The sequence below is a fragment of the Balaenoptera physalus genome (assembly GCF_965194825.1).
Source record: "Balaenoptera physalus genome assembly, chromosome: 6".
Classification (NCBI taxonomy): Eukaryota; Metazoa; Chordata; class Mammalia; order Artiodactyla; family Balaenopteridae; genus Balaenoptera; species Balaenoptera physalus.
In genome coordinates, this window is record NC_138885.1 from 99,136,520 (window position 1) to 99,153,712 (window position 17,193).

At 41.2% G+C, this 17,193-nt stretch overlaps 1 protein-coding gene and 1 long non-coding RNA gene across 14 annotated transcripts in view; one reads left to right on the forward strand and one right to left on the reverse strand.

Moving 5' to 3' along the window:
• The window catches only part of PLEKHM3 (pleckstrin homology domain containing M3), a gene marked incomplete at its 3' end in the record, with an annotated part of 187,702 nt that extends 171,382 nt beyond the window's left edge, over positions 1–16,320 (reverse strand). For 3 of the 13 annotated variants that reach the window (XM_082467053.1, XM_082467056.1, XM_082467054.1), the window contains exon 1: positions 15,474–16,317. Of the gene's footprint in view, positions 1–3,423; positions 3,548–15,405 lie in introns of all 13 variants that reach the window. The other 10 variants (XM_082467061.1, XM_082467065.1, XM_082467064.1 and 7 more) reach the window with 7 other exon arrangements.
• LOC309663464 overlaps positions 1–17,193 on the forward strand; it is a 142,627-nt gene that overhangs the window by 92,261 nt on the left and 33,173 nt on the right. The gene's annotated exons all lie outside the window — the stretch shown is intronic.

A 17,193-nucleotide genomic window follows, 5' to 3' on the forward strand; every position in this document is an offset into this window, starting at 1 on the left:
GCCTGACACACACACACAAAAGGCACTAGATAGACACACGTTGAATGAATACATTGTTACTCCTTTGCATGACATTCATCGCCCTTCATGACCTATCCACTTCTCCAGTTTGTCGTTCCTAACCAACATTTTACTCCTCCATGTTTTGGCCCAAGCTGGGGAGCCTTCCGAATTGCTCAGGCTCTCGGAACACCCTGGGTTTGCCACAATGTACTGTAATGATGAACAATTTCTCTCCATCCCACTCTACACTCCAAGCTACTTGACAGCAGGCATGATGCCTTACTGACCCTCCTATATAATCTCTATGTCTTCATCTTTTGGGGCTCCATTATCCAACCTTTCTCCTTTTGGAATTTATCTTTTCCCTAGGATGTATAGGCCTCAAATTCACTACAATACAAGGGTCTAATGCGAAGTTTAGTCTCCATAAATGAACACCTCTTACTAGCTTGCCTCATTTGGTTTTGAAATTAATTAATTAAAAAATAATAACAACATGGGCTTCCCTGGTGGCGCAGTGGTTAAGAATCTGCCTGCCAATGCAGGGGACATGGGTTCGATCCCTGGTCCGGGAAGATCCCACATGCCGCGGAGCAACTAAGCCTGTGCACCACAACTACTGAGCCTGCACTCTAGAGCCTGTGAGCCACAACTACTGAGCTTGCACTCTAGAGCCTGCGAGCCACAACTACTGAGCCTGCACTCTAGAGCCTGCGAGCCACAACTACTGAGCCTGCACTCTAGAGCCTGCGAGCCACAACTACTGAGCCTATGTGCTGCAACTACTGAAGCCCGCGTGCCTAGAGCCCGTGCTCCGCAACAAGTGAAGCCACCGCAATGAGAAGCCCGCACGCAGCAATGAAGACCCAATGCAAAAAAAAAAGACCCAATGCAGCCAAAAATAAACAAAATAAATAAATTAAAAAACAATAATAATAATAACATATTCAGACAGGTCAAAATATGAACAGGACTTTCCTCTGACAAAGTGAACTGAGCGAAATCACCGTGTGGGTGCAGTGTGGTTTGCCTCCACACAAAAATTGGAAATCAGGAGCTAATTAGAACTGTGTTCTAAATCTGGCTCAATCACACACGTGCTGGGCGGCCTCTGGCAAACCATTAAACCTCTGGGTACCTTACTCAGCTACCTGTATCCAACAACATTGCTAATATCAAATTGCTTCACATGTGGCTCATTCATCAGGTAGCTGTTCCAACATACCTTTAAAAAATGTAAACTGCTATATAATTATGGAGCCCTCCACTGGACCTCACCCATTCAAGAACCACCTGCTCCTGTCTTTCCCTGGAAAGATATGTCAGCCCAACAACAGCCAAGTCAGCAGCCAACTATTTATAACACCCTACTTTTCAGCCAAACTCAATGATCTACAGACACTTTATTTTATTTTTATAAAGAATACCCTTTCTGTAAAAAGGATTATTTCCCCAATGTAACAGACTGAGAAACGGAGGTCCATTTGTCAGCGTTGTCATAAAAGCTCAATCCAAAGAATCCAATGCATGCATCAAAATGTTAACAGGATGCAGAATCAGTGTATTACTGTTTCCTAACAAGGAAATCTGCTGTTTACATGCTCATTAGGCAAGGCTAATTAGCAGGATGAATACAGCAGTCCTTCCACACAGAAGTAGAAGCAGATATGAGTAATAATACCAGCCTGGCCCACACAGAGATGCCACTTTCTCCCAAGCTGGATGGTAAAATCGCTGACTTCCTCCCACTTGACTAAATGGCTTGTATTCAGAACGTAATGCGTGCTCAAGAGGGTGTCTGGTGCCATGTAGTTTTAGAAGCAGCTGGACTATGGAGAAAAATGCAATACCAAAGACACCTAGGATAAACAGTTTCTGCCAATTCATTTTCAAACATGAGAAACAAGGGTGATTATAAGAATGGTCAGCACATGTGGCTCTCACACGGTCTTCACTTTGGTTAAGGCCACAGCTGACTGTAAATTTTCTGAGAGCTACATAATGTAAAGGCTCCACCACAAGAGAATATGACCCTAGTAAGGATGCTTCTGGATTATCAGGCTACAGGAGGTTATGCTTTGTCATGGTGCTTTGTCATAAAGACATGTTGCAATGTAAGCATGTTGATGGAGCACCGGCAAGCCAAGAGCAGCAGATAAGGAAATGGTGCCTCTGTGGACCTCATAAGAAGAGTTCAGGGGTTCTTTCAGAGGAGAAAGACAGCTAGAAACACAAATGGAATCCCATCTTCATAGGCCTGAGGGAACATTAAATGGCTACATTTATCTAAGTTTCAATAAATGAGAAGTGTATTGCCAGGCAATACCTAAGGAACATACCATTTAGAAATATAATTTTGTAGTGTTTTTCCCAGTTATGAAGGTAATAAACACATAAAAACTCTGGAAAATACTGACAGATATGGAAAAGAAAATAAAAATCAGTCATGATCTCAGAACTAAATAGTTAGGTGTGTTTTTATCTAATATTTAATTGGAATCAGATTATATACAGTACATAATTTGGGCACACTGTCTGTTTAAAGACCTGCTCAAAAAGCAAATACCAGTAATTATTAACCGTGAAGAGAAAAAAGAAATGTCTCGGAGTGTGCTGTGCCCACCGATACCTTACAGCCTGGCATAAGGCCCCATCTGACTGAACTCTCTTCCACCCTATCCAGGGACCTCCCCTCTATACTGCCACTAGGGCACTGCAAAGCCCTGACCCACCTCGAGCACATCAACCGGCCCCTCCTCAAACCTTTCCTCCCCAGGTTTCATGGGCACCGCGCTCTCTGTTCTCCTCTCGTTTCTACCCTCTCCTTCTCTGTTCCATCTTCCTCCTTTCCTTCCTGGTCTGCTCATCAAATAGGGGCATCACCTCAGCTCTCTTCTCTGACTACAGCCGCACGTACTCCTCGGGTCAGTTTAGCCCCATAATTACCTCCATGCTCACACCTCCCAAATTTCCACCTTCAGTCTCCATGGGACTCTGGTCCCATGTCCCCAACTTTCTGTAGGACATTTCTATCTGGCTTACCATCTGGCAAAATGAAGCTCAACTTGTCTAAAGCCACACTCAGTCGTTCACTCAACAATTATTTGCTGACTGCTCACTATGGGTTGGGTGCTGTCTGAGGTACTGGGGAGACGGTAGCAAATAAAACCCTTCAATGCAGCTCCCACTGACAACAGGGCCCAGCTCTCTAACGTGACACTCTAGGCCTTTCACAGTCTTGGACTAGCTCGCCTGTCCAACTTCCCGCTTCCCTTCCGTAAGACATTCTTTTCCTCCAAACTGGGATGCTACTGCTCAAATTTTAGGCTTTCCCAACTCCAAAACCTTGCTTCCAGTTACCTCTGAGGCACCGCCTCCCCACCTCTACCTACTGAAATTCTATCCACTCTTCAAGCTTACCTGCCGCCTCTTCCACAAGCTTTCTGTGATTCCTCACCCTAAAATGGTCAGCTCTTTCTTTAAATGTCCAGAGAATGGCTTTGGTACTGCCTCCACAACTTACACTGCATGCTGCCTGTTCCTTCTGAAATGATGATGATAATAGTTATACTATCTTATATTATAATAATTATATTATTATACTATAATATATTATATTATAATAACTACCAAAAGCATATTTTGTGCCAGGTACATTGCTCAGTACTTTATATCTCTAAGCCTCACCATGTGTAAAGTGGGTACCATTATTCCCATTTTTACAGATGAGGAAACTGAGGCGAAATGATACCTAGTAACTTTCCTGAGGTCACACGCCTACCCCGCTGGACTTAGAGCAACTTGGGCACAGCAATTCTACCCCATTTCATTTTCACAACCCTCACGGGGCCTAACACAATGGCTAGAACACAATGGGTGCTCAGGAAATATGGGCCGAATGAACGACTGCATAAAGAGTATGTTTTCAAAGTACTGACGTCTGTAAATATAAACACCACTCTGGTTTTCTGGCGAAAGTATATTTGAATTCATTATAAGCTCGTTTAAGTAAAATGTGGCATGCTTTCCAAAACGTTACGTTGACTTGAGCTTTTAAATTTTTTCTTGGTTAGAAAAAGCTTCCAAGCTATTGAAACCGGGTTTAAAAATAACATGGCAAAGGTCAGGTAGCAAAGACCTCACTCAGACCTTTTATAGAAACAAAGCGCCTATGCAGTGCTTGGGAATTATTTTGTTAACCACTCCAAATCCATAGCTTGGCTGGTCTAATTTTCCAGTGACTTAGAGCTCAAGCTCTTTTTAATACCAGAAAGGACATGTTCCCTTTGAAACACCCCCGGGCAATCAACCGAAAGCATTTTTCAGTCCATCTCTGCGCTTACTGTTTGCCACTTGCAAAAATCATTGAGACATTTGATGCCCCAAGATGTTTTCCCAGAAACCAACCTAAATATAAGTGTGGGGCTTCAAATCTCCAATTGCTCTGCTATTGAAGGCAGCAATGTTATTATGCCCCTGTGGCACCCACTGCGTTGGAAAGCCAAGACTTCTGATTGAGAAGCCCATTTTCATAAAACCACCAGCATTCCAAAATGTCCTGGTTTTAGAAGCAAAACAGACAGACACAAAATTCAGTTACTTAAGTGTCTAAAAATGCAGACTCAATGTTTTCCATTCCCTGTTACCTCCATGGCAGGAAACAGTGATTTAAAAACAAACAAAAGAATCACTCAAATTATCTTCATCCTAGGACTGAGGTGAAGAAGTTGAAAAGTTCCATCATGAAAACCACGTGTGCTAGAGTCACCCTCCAACTGTAACAGGGAATAACTAGTACATGGAGGTGCCATCTAAACCAGCTGGCATGAGACCTCGTGATGGCCACCCCAAGGAGGTACATTGAGACCCAGCTATGCAAGATACCCGAAAAAGCTAAAGAAATAGCTTTTCAGATTAGCATCTTTAGATTTAAAGATGTCATCAGCTCATATAACTAATTGACTTTATTGAGAATAATCGTCTTCACATGCATGGTTTAGAGTATGGTTTATAAAGCACTTGGTAAGCTTCTTGATAAAAATTTGTAGTAATCTCAACAGAGAGAGGTAAGTAAAGTAGCAGGATTATGTTAGAGATGATGAAATAGAGACCAAAATGACTCATCTATTGTCAGTCGAAGGCCCCATGGGGAAGAAAAAGAAGTTCCTAGAATCCCTGTCAAATTACTGAGTCCAAGTTCAATTACCTTTTAAACCACTTTAAATCACTCAGGGGCCCTGACGCTAGAAGGACCATAAACAAGGAGTAAGGTGAATTCAATCCATGAGCCACCCAGTTTTGAGGGTTTTTGATGGGACAGACGTGTGGCAATGGGAAGAACACACATTTCTGACACCAAGAAAGGGTTCATGTCCCAGCACTGCCTTCTAAGCTGAATGACCTCCAGCAAGTCAGGTTGACTCAGGATGTCTTGGCCCTTCTTATCTGCAAAATGGAAATCCTTCCAACGTCTGTCTCCATCAATGCACCTCTCCATTAGAGAGCTGTAATGCACAAATGCAGATAATATATGTGAAATTTTTGTAAAATCTAAAACAATTACTATTCCTATTAGAAGCTAGTTGATTTCTAACCACACAACCATTTATACTCCACAAGCACTCACAGAGGATGGACCAAGTACCCAAACACTATGTTAGATGATGCTACAGACACAAAACACAGCTTCTGCCCTCAAAGAGCTTAATAGCTAGTGGGGAGACAATACAAAACCAAGTATAAAAAGTACCTTAACAGAAGTATACAAAAGGTGTTATGGGAACATAAATAAGAAGTCATTACTAATCAAGGGACAATAAAAAGTCTTAAGTGACAGAACACAATTGAATGACATAATAACATGTATACAGAGATGACTTCAGTTGAAAGAAACCAAAGACAAATGAAACGTACAAATAAAACCAATCAGACCTGCTCTAAAAATGATGCTGCGTCTGGCATGAAGCTGTCAACCTACAGGAATGTCTCTAAAGATCCCACCAAAGGCTGAGCTCAAAGTGAACTAACAAACAATCGCACAAATGGGAGGCACAAGTGCGGAGGGCTTCCTCACAAGCTGCCCAAGTCTATCCAACCCACAGAATCTATCCGACCCACAGAAACATCCCTGGCCAACAGAAGCATTTGCTGGGTGGCTGAGATGTCATGAGAAATGAATCCTTGCCTCACTTCCTGTTGACTTTAATTCCTTAGGTCACCGCAGCTGATTACCAGAAGGGAGAATACTCACCACTTTAACCGTCAAAGCAACAACCAGCTTATGGGTTAGCACATATTCACAAAACTGGTTCCTCTGGGCATTTAGGGTGAACGTACATGAGAAGTAGTTAACTGATTTTTTTTTCTTTCCTGGCTACATTTGAACCTGCTAAAAAATGAGGCTGGGTCTTTGTTGAATGGCACCCAGAGAGTACCAGACCCATGATATGGTCTAAGCAGAAGGTGACTCACTTCTTATTTGAAAGGACAGCCGTACCCAGTGGTGATGGGCTGCACCCACGACCCCTCCCTCCCTTTTGGACTCAATCTGTGACAATGACCTTGACCTTGGTTGGCTACCGAGCAGCCTCTCACCAATTCCATCAGGAAACAAGCAAGGCTGCCAAAAGCAGACAAAACATTGTCTTTGACCCTCAAAGATAAGGACAAGGCAATGTAAAATAAGAGGACGAGTCTTTGTTATTTTACTATGTACTACATGAAGGCCAGAAAACTCTCTGCCCGTCATACAGGACAAAGGAAAAGTTTACAAAGTATGAAGAGGAAGAACAGTAAGAACTACATTTTCATCCACAAATCTGGGTTTAAATTTCTTTTATTGTGGACTATCATCATTGGTACTAAATGGATTTTTGCAAAACAAGTCGGCAACGTGTAAACATTCTGAAGTTGAATTCTGGAGCTCTGATTGGTCTTATTTCTGTGACTGTTTTGATCTGATATTAGGATGATAGGCTTATGGTAGCTGGGACTCAAATAGTTGCCCAGCATCAGAGACAACTACTGTTATACTAAACCCTTCAAAAATGCCCTATAGAGGACTCCTTCAACGTGGATGGACATATGTTAAATGTGGAATGGTGTATTTAATGAAACGTTTAAAAACAAAATAGAGTTCTTACAACTCCTACACCAGGACCAAGATTTAAGAGTCATCACTAACATTTATTGAGCACTTCCTAAGGTCATTATGTGAAGCCCTTTATCTTCATTATGTTGTTAAATCCTCACAACAACCTTATCGGAGAGCTGCTATTATTATTACCACTTTACAGATAAGGAAATTGAGATTTAAAGAAATGCAGTACTTTGTCCAAGGTAATATGGCCAGTAAGTGAGTGGAAACAAACCTCTAAAATGCACATACTGTCCTGTATAACAATTAACAGCAAACTAATTACCCTGAGATAATACAGCTAGAATTTTACATACAAGGTGCTTTGAATTTTAATGTCAAACTTCAGCAACTTTAATATTTATTTTTTAAATCTTTGTTTGTTAATCCCACAACTCAGAAAGTTAATTGCTAAATATCCAGGGAAATAGTTTGTACTTAATTTACAAAAAAAAAAAAATCACCTCTGTACTATTTCTGTGTCATTGTAAATTCTCTCAGGGAATAGTGGATGATAGGTGTCTGAACAAACAGAATAAAAGGCTGTTCTCTAACTAAATAGCTAACCTCAATTCTCTCAGTGACCTTGGACATATTGCTTGGAATGTCTGCAAGGGTATAATAACTGTGACTCCATTTAGGCCAAACAAGTGCTTTTGCAAATGTTTACATAGTCCTAATTGCCCAAACCTTTTACTAATGTTTCCAGAAGACATCATTTTTCATTTAGCCAATAAATAGAAACACTTGTAAAAATGTTTGCTTAAAAAAAAAAAAAACCTGCAAATAAGTGTTTCTGTCAAAAGAATTAAAAGGAATATTTTCAAATTAGATGTGACTATAAATAATTCAAACATGCTTTGACTATTAAGGCATGTCCAAATAAACTGCCACCTTCTAAAACCAACTTAACTTTTTTGGGGGACAGCGGGTGGATAGGGGACAAATATCAATGTATATGGGATTCAAGCAAAATAACAAAGTTGACCCACAATCTTCAGTCTTGTTTCTTAAGTGTACTAAAATATGATATGCCTAAGTTTTATATGACCATACTACAGTGAAAATATAAACATCATATCTAACCTCTCAGTGAAGGGTAATTACTTTTGGACCACAAGATCTGGAATTAGAAGGCCTGAACTGCCCATGCACTACTACTAGATGTGTGATTCCAGGCAAGTCATTTGAACCTGAATTCTAGTTATTTCAATGCAGGTCAAATAAGGATCCCTGTCCTACCTTCTCCAAAGGTTGTTTTGGAATGTAAATCAAATGACATAACGTAGTGCTTTGTGAACTCAAAGGCAGGGTACAGGATGCCAGCAGGGGTCATCCGGGGTCATCCATATGGTACCAGGGAAAGGGTCACCACAGTCTCTTTGATCTCCTCCCATTATAAACCAACAAACTGGTGGAGAGAGTGGTGACAGCAATTAGTTTAGGAAGCTCTGAGATAAGGTTTTAATTAACTCAAGGGTTCCTCCTGCACTGTTCAGGCAAAATGAGTTGCTGCACATCGGGCTTTCTGGTAGTCTTAGAGTGGAAGGATTCAGTAGTGCAAGATTCAGGGTGATGCAAAAGGAATGTCTCTTCTCAAAGAAGAAAAAACAAATAAGTAAAATACTCCCTTGTCTCCCAAGTTCCTGTACAGGTAGGATACTCTGTCCCTCCTCCTTTCCTCTTCCAAGTTTCTTAAAGAAATTTTTTTTTTTTATGCTTTCTGACTCCACTTCTCACCCATTCATTCCTCCCTGCAGAAGCACTGATTCTGCCCCAGGTGAAACTGCACAGGCAGAGGTCACCAACACTTTCCTTTTGGCTAAACCCAGGAGGTTTTTCACTCCACATCTGACTGACCTCTCAGCAGGATCTGACCTACTCAACACCCACTCTTTGCATTGCTCTCATGAAAGCACTGATGTAGTCTCTTCCGGTATTTCTCCTTTATCTCTGGATGTTCCTTCTGGTCCCCTGTATGAGCCCCCTTCCTATGCCCACATCATAATGTAGGTGTTCCTCCGTTTTCCCCATAACCCTCTTATTTAGTTCCTCTTCCACCTGGGTGATCTTCTCCATCCCCATGGCTTTGGCAGCAGTCCATGTGACAGATGAGAAACATTATTATCCTGAGCTCTAGACCCACACGCAGCTGCCTTTCAGACATCCCCTAACTCCTAACATGCACAAAACCAAACTCCTCATCTTACCCTCAACCTGCCCCTCCTCCTGGCATTCTCCATATAGTGAAGGATATCATCATCCTTGACCCTGCTGGCTCCCTCCCCCACAAATCACTCCAAATCAGCAAGTCATGCTAATTCTACCGCTACGAGATCTGTCAAATTTATCCATTGCTCTCCTTCTTTATGGCCTTAGTTCAGACCCCACCATCCAGTTTCCTCCCTTCAGTCTTTCCCTCCACTAATCCATTCGCCACACTGCAGTCAGAGAGGGCTTTCTAAAATTAAAACCCTATTATCTTCTGGATAAATCATATACTCCTTAACATTGCCTATAAGAGCTCAAGTCCACTTACTTTCCTGGGCTTACCTCTTAAATCTCCATCGTCTCTACCCCGCACCCCAAAACACACAGGCACACAACTTGGCTAACTCTCGTTCAGCCTTCAGGTCTTTGCTGAGGTATCACTTCTTCCCTGACCTCCCACGTCCATTTTGAACATCCCTCTTGTGTGTTCCCATAGCACACTGATTTCCTCAATTATAATGCTTTTCACTCTGTGTAAAAATAGCCTGCTTACTTGTGTGTCTCCCCCACTAGACTGTAACCTTCATGAAGGCAAGGATTGTGCCTGTTTTCTTCAAGATTGTATTGCTGGTTCCAAGTACAAGAGGTACGTGCCATGGCACAAAATAAGTGCTCAATTCTTACTTGTTTAATTAACAAACCAATGAATCTCTGAGGGTGGAAGAGAAGTTGTTCTGGAAAAGTTCATGGGAAAAGATCAATTAGCTAATTTCCTGGAGCATAAAAACTGCTGGTTACTTCTAACCTATAATATATGTTCCTTGTTCTATGAAAATCTACATTTATAATCACATCTATAGACTACAAGGTAAAATGGACATTTAGCAATTTCCCAGTTAGATAAATGTCCACAAGTAAACTGGATAATGCAGAACAGGGCAGCTGCAGTTTGTACTGAATTATAAATTGGTTACACTAATCACGGTAACTAGACAAATAAATCTCTCCCATACTCATAAATGTGGCATAAAATCGGGGAATCCAATTTAAAACACATAACTCAAATTGACAGTTAAAGAGTGTATGGGGCTTCCCTGGTGGCGCAGTGGTTGAGAATCTGCCTGCCAATGCAGGGGACACGGGTTCGAGCCCTGGGCTGGGAAGATCCCACATGCTGCGGAGCAGCTAGGCCCGTGAGCCACAACTACTGAGCCTGCGCGTCTGGAGCCTGTGCTCCGCAACAAGAGAGACCGCGATAGTGAGAGGCCCGCGCACCGCGATGAAGAGTGGCCCCCGCTCGCCACAACTAGAGAAAGCCCTCGCACAGAAACGAAGACCCAACACAGACAAAAATAAATAAATAAATAAGTAAATAAATTTATAAAAAAAAAAAAAAGAGTGTATGAAAAACAACCAAATGTTAATGAAAATAGCATGCCTGACATCTCAATACAATGGCCTCTATATTTTGACTTTGGTTTTTGCTCATAATTCATGTTGCCATTAACATTAATTACCTTCATGGACCAAATAAACTTCATACCTTACTGTCAATGTGAAGGTGAACTATGTGGGCTTGTTATTGCTGTCTGGTAATACCTACAGTAGCCAATGAAACAGAGCAAACACAATGCACGGAATTTACTACTGGTGGTTATTCTTACCACACTCTCACTCATTACTCAATTCTCTGCATTAGCTTGCACCAGAAACTCCAAGCTAGCATACAGTTCCGCTACTTATGAACCATATATAAAATCCACCCTAAAAGAAAAAGGAAAAAGAAAAAAAGCAATTCCTTGCTAGATATCCCTCCACAGGGTTTCTTTTGAAGGGTTAACACTCCCCATGAAGAAAATCAGCATTTGGCTAACAGCCAGTGGAGCAATAGACACTTTCCATACTTTTCTACAGGTGCTGGAGGAGAGTGTAAAGTGAAAATAGAAAAGGGAGCTAGTAGGAAAAAAAGAAGGAGTAGCAGTGGTCTGGGGCTCCTGCAAACTGTCTAGAGATGGAGAATCCTAAAAATTCTGCCCAAATGGTCTAACCTTTTCAGGTTTCTATTAAAATCAGGTCTTCTGAAACCAGTAATTAAAGTAGTACCCCTCTACCTGCCTGTTTCTTAAATTTGTAAATGTATGACATGACTTCAAGTATTATGGGAAGGCTGCACAAATGATTAAACTGGAATAGAGTATATTAAGTATCTGATAACTACTCAATAAATATTAGCTTTGGATGTTTTTTAATGCAGACGTTACCGGCCTACATCCAGTTTGGTTTTCCTAGTAATAACGTGCAGAGGGCTTTTTCTTTTTCTTTTTTTTTGTTTTTTTGCTAATGGTCATATATCCATGACAGTTCTTTGTTTTCCACTTATATAATTAACCTGAGTCCATAGCCCAAAGCCTAAAATCCATCAAGCTATGAGAAAACAAAGACAATGAAAGTTCAACCGTGAGCTTCCTTTTTCTATCATTTCAGTATGATATTCAGCCATCCTTCCACCGTAAAGCTTTCACTGATTACCCTTATCGAGAAATAAGTTACCCAACTTTATTTCAATCTTTCCAACCATATTGGTCATATCCTATCTTCTAGTCTTTCTTTAAAACATCACTTCCTGCCATATGTTAAGTTATTTATGGATTTTTATATTCTCCATTATTTGACTGGACAATGTCTTAGATTCATTGTATTCTCCACAACATAGAGTTTTAACAGCTTTTAAAATAATGTTTATTGACTATTATGGTTATAAACAATTACTATATACTTATTGTTAAACATTTTGAAAATACAGAAAGTATAAAAGGGAAAATAAACAATGCCTATTCATCCTCCAATGAGAAAAAAGCACTGCCCCATTTTGGCCCTTTCAGTCCCTTTCCTTATGTAGGTAGATCTTTCTGTTTTTTTAAACATAGTTGAGAGTTGACTGCATATACAGTTCTCTAGCCTATCTCCCCCCATTTAGCAAAAATTGATAAATACCTTTCTACCCTGTTAAAACTCTTCATAAACATCCTTTTACAAATCTGTATAACACCGTGTCTTTTGATGAGAGCATAATTTATTTAAACTGTTCCCCTCTTGTTGGGCATTTAGACTATTGCCAATATCTGACTTTTCTAACCAAAGCCATATTAAGCACTTGTGAACATTAACTTTTAAAATATTTCTCATAAGTTCCTTTGGACAGACTGCTAGGAGTGGAACTACTGGATGGAGGAGTGGACACATTTAGTGAGACTTTTCGTACATTCAGCCAATGAGTTTTTCAGAAAGGTTTAACATCTGTGCACCCCTCACAGCATCTGAGAGTGTCTGCTCCACTACACGCTACCTGATGTGGAGAATTAGAATTTTTAAAAATCTATGTAAATTTGAGAGCTGGAAAAATGGTCCCTTGCTGTTGTTTCAATTTCATTTCTTTGATTAATGGAAAGAGAATGCATTTTCATATGACTATTAGCCATTTAGTTTTCTCTTGTATGGGTAGTCTGTTCCTGTCTTATTAGTTTTCTTTTGCCGTGTAACAAATTCCCACAAGCTTAGTACCTTAAAACAACACCCATTTCTTCACAATTCTGAAAGTCACAGTTTGGGTGGGGTTGGCTGGGTTCTCTGCTCAGGCTCTCTTTCACAAGGCTGAAATCAAGGCATTGGCTAGGCTGCCTTTACCAGAACTAAAGGTTCTGGTAAAGAATCCAGTTCTGAGCTCATTCAGTTTGTTGGCCCTCGGTCTGAGGTTCCAGTTTATACACTGGGTCATGCTCAGCAATTCTAGGGCTCCCGCATTTCTCAAGGCTGTCCCCATTCCTTCTCAAGTGTCACCTCCATCTTCGAAACAGCAACAGCATGTTCAGTCCTTCTCAGGCTTCAGATCTCTCTGATTTCCCCAGCCAGAGAATGCTCTCCTCTTTTACAGGCCCCTTTGATTAGATTTGGCCCACCAGCTAATTTCCCCATTTTAAATTCAACTGTGCCATATAAAGAAACATGATCAAGGGAGTGATATTGCATCATATTTACGGGTTCCGGGGATTAGGGTATGCAATCTTGGTGGAGGGGCATTTTCAGAACTGTGCCTGCCATAGGGTATTAGATGTTGTTTCTTATCATTTGTTTGTGCTCTTTATGATGTCTTAATTTCATGACTTTACCAAATAACTGAATCTTACTGATGACTGCCAGAAGTTGCATTTTCACAATGGCAAAGACAACTAAGGATGGGGCTGCTGCGTGCTAATAAAGATTCTGAACACACTCGGTCCTCCGTACCCTTGGGTTCCACATCCGCAAATTTAACCAACCACAGACTGAAAATATTTGGGGGAAAAAAACTCCAGAAAGCTCCAAAAAGCAAAACTTGAATTTTGCTGGGCACTGGGCAACTATTTACATATCATTTACATTGAATTTACAATTCTTTACATAGAATTTACATTATATGAGGTATTATAAGTAATCTAGAGATGATTTAAATTATACCAGAGGATGTGCGTAGCAGAGGTTATATGCAAGCACTACGCCATTTTATAAGGGACTTGAGCATTCTTGAATCTTGGTATCTGTGGGGGGTCTTGGAACAAATTCCCCTTGTATACCAAGGGATGATAGTATATGACTTTGCTAACATTGGTATTTTAAAAAGATTTAATTGTGGGGAAAAGTACAATATATAAAATTTACTATCTTAACTATTTTTAAGTGTACAGTTCCGAACTATTAAGTACATTCACGTTGTTGTGCGACTAATCTCTAGAACGCTTCATCTTGCAAAATGGAAACTCTATACCCATTTAACAACTCTCCATTTCGCCCCTCCCCCAGCTCCTGGCAACCACCATTTTACTTTCAACATTGGTGTATCTTTATTTTATGTATTTATTAACAAACATGTATATCGCAATTACTACATGCGCTGTTCTAAGAACTTTAAAAATATTAACTCATTTAATCGTCATAACAACCCTATGAAATCAGTACTGCTATTATTTCCATACTACAGATTAAGAAATATAGCAAATAAACTGCCCAAGGTTACACAATAGGAAGTGACCAAGCAGGAATTCAAACCCAGAATGGCGTTATAGTTCTTGCTATGAACCATTACACTGTGAAAATACTCACTGAAAGACAAACTCATCAGGCATTAATATTATTTCCTTGATGTGCATGACTTTAAAACACTTTTCTATGAGCAATTTAATCTAATATTCTTCTAGTAACTAAAACTTAGACTATGTGACCAAGGTGACACATGCCTACTGACCTTTTAGCCCAATTTTGGTTAAGGCATTTGTTTTTGAAGTTAATGAAACAAAAATTGCCTTATATCTTAAGGTGCGCCAATTATAATTTACGTGTGGTATTTTATAATAAAGTATCTTATGAATGAATACAAATCACAATTCACTATGACTACTGAAATTATATTAAAGGAAAAAACCCCAGGTATTTCAAGAAGAAAAAAACTTCCAAATGAGTCTACAACAGCATAGCTCAATCTCAGTTTAACCTAGTAAATTCAAATCTGTCCTGCTTTGCAAGCTATAACTCTAGACCAGTCTCAATTTTTCATTCATTTGTATATCTCAGTAGTAACATTTTATTTGAGGAGTGGGTCTGAAATGTCCTTATCTCGATCTTTTAGCTTAGTAATCCTTTCATGGAAGACCAAATCATGCTTGCCATCAGTCACATAGTGTCATTTACTGTATATTAAAAATGAACAAGGTCAACAGAAGGAACAATCGTTGTAGTCTGAAAGCCCCAGTTAGATGGGAGTTAAAAGCTCTGCTGAGGCTTGGTTTCTAGGACCCAGGAGGGGCGGCGGGGTACTAAAAACAACACACAGAACAGGATCAGCTATTTCAACTGTTTTCTACTTATATACCTGACTCATAAAAATAAACAGACAACGCATCATACAGTCTCCCCTCACCTATTATCCACTGCACTGTTGTGCAGTTTCCAGGATGAAATAGAAACCAGAGCATGGAAGAAACAGCAAAATCACCGCTACCCCAGGGAGCTTCTCGGATACTCACAATGCTGTCATCCCCACACCCTTCCCGCAGTGGCCAGTCGGGCAGCACAGAAGCAGGCAGATGCTCACCTGGCCGCCGGCTACTTCTCCCCCTTCACCTGCGGGGCCTGCAGCCTTCTTCTGGCTGGGGTTCGGCTTTGGCAGCCAGCTCTCCTCACGGTCACGGCCCGTTCGGCCACCGACCATCCCGGCCCGGCTCTCTGTTTACAAGCGCTTCTTGCGGTCCCACACTTAAATGCTTCCTCCCAGCAGCCCCGGAAGCGAGACTCGGACACACAAGGTTCCAGGCCGCAAGGACTCGTCTTTCCTGCCTTAGGGACCCAGCGCCACTCAGGGCCTGACCGCACCCTCCTGGCCTCCTTATCTCTTTGTTTTCTTACGCACAGTTTTCATCACACACTTTTTGAAAACAATGGTATGTGCCGCAGGGTCTCCTCACTGCTCCTCCCAACGCACAGATGCATGTTTGCAATTGGAAAATTTCACTTGAAACATGCCAGGGACCAGACTTGTTATTTAGGAGCTCCCTTGGCTAAGAGAATTAGAGAGAGAAGTTCTTTCTGAAAATAGAACTATTAGAACCTAGAGATTGCTTCACATTTCAGGTTTGGAGCTGCGACGAAAATCAATTTTCACTCCCCTTTCATGTTGTAGCCAGCGGGTTGAAAGAGGATGGTTTTGAGAGGAGGTCTTAACCCACATTCGGATTCCCAGCAAAACAGAACGTGTGTGTGTGTGTACGCGCACTGGTGGGCAACCTGAGTGCTCCTTTGTGAGACACTCCAACCCACCCCACAGTGACTTTGGCCACGTTGCAAGAGGATAGGGTGGTCTTGATCTCGGAGAGACAGCAGTGAATGGTCCTGAAGAGAGATCCTAGTTCCCTGCCCAGGAATTGAACCTGGGTAGCCTGGATGAAAACCAGGAATCCTAGCCAATAGATGGGGGGAGGGGGGGGGGGGGCCTGCGTGCAACTTTTTGCTAAGATGAATCCCACCGCAGAAACCTGTGGGTGTATGTCCACACTTATTATGGGGTGGCGCCCCCTCCCTTTTTGACCCTCAAGGAGCCTTTCTGCACATGCGCAGACAGGGAAGTTTTCCTTGACCTCAGGAGTGGTCGTCTTATCTCTTTACTTTAGCAGAGCTCAGCTTCTGCCACTAGCTTTGGCCTTGGAGTGAGAACAAAGCTTCAGTTTTACTCCACTTGGCAAACACCAGCTGTCCAGCCCAAGGGCCCATCTATCTCCTACCTCAGTCTGGCTGGAAGACCTTCCTTGAAGTCTCCTGCTTTATTCTCCATCATAGCACACTTAGCCATTTTCTCAATTTATAATTACACATTTTAAAAATTTACCTGTTTTATTGGCTTCTCTACTCCCACTCCAGCCTCACCTATAAACTCCCTGAGGGCAGAAACTAGTTTGGTTTCACTCACCACCACATAATAGGCACAAAGCATAGTGTGTAATGTATATATGTTTGAATGAATGAATGAAGAAATGGACACACACAAAAAAATTGTCAAAGGAGGCCAGAGAAACAGCATGATAAGATTCGAAAAATCTAATTCCTGCACTCCCTTAAAGATTAATAAGAGAATCTTTAACCACTGAATTTTTAAAAATATCTCTTTTGGTTGATGTTTAGAGTTTAAATGTTTGTTTGAAAACTTATACTGCAATTCGAGATACATCTCTTGTTCCTTAAACATGCAGTGTTCTCTTTTGCCTCAGGACTTTTGACACTGGGTTTCCTCTGATGAGAGCTGTCACCCCTGCCCCATCCCT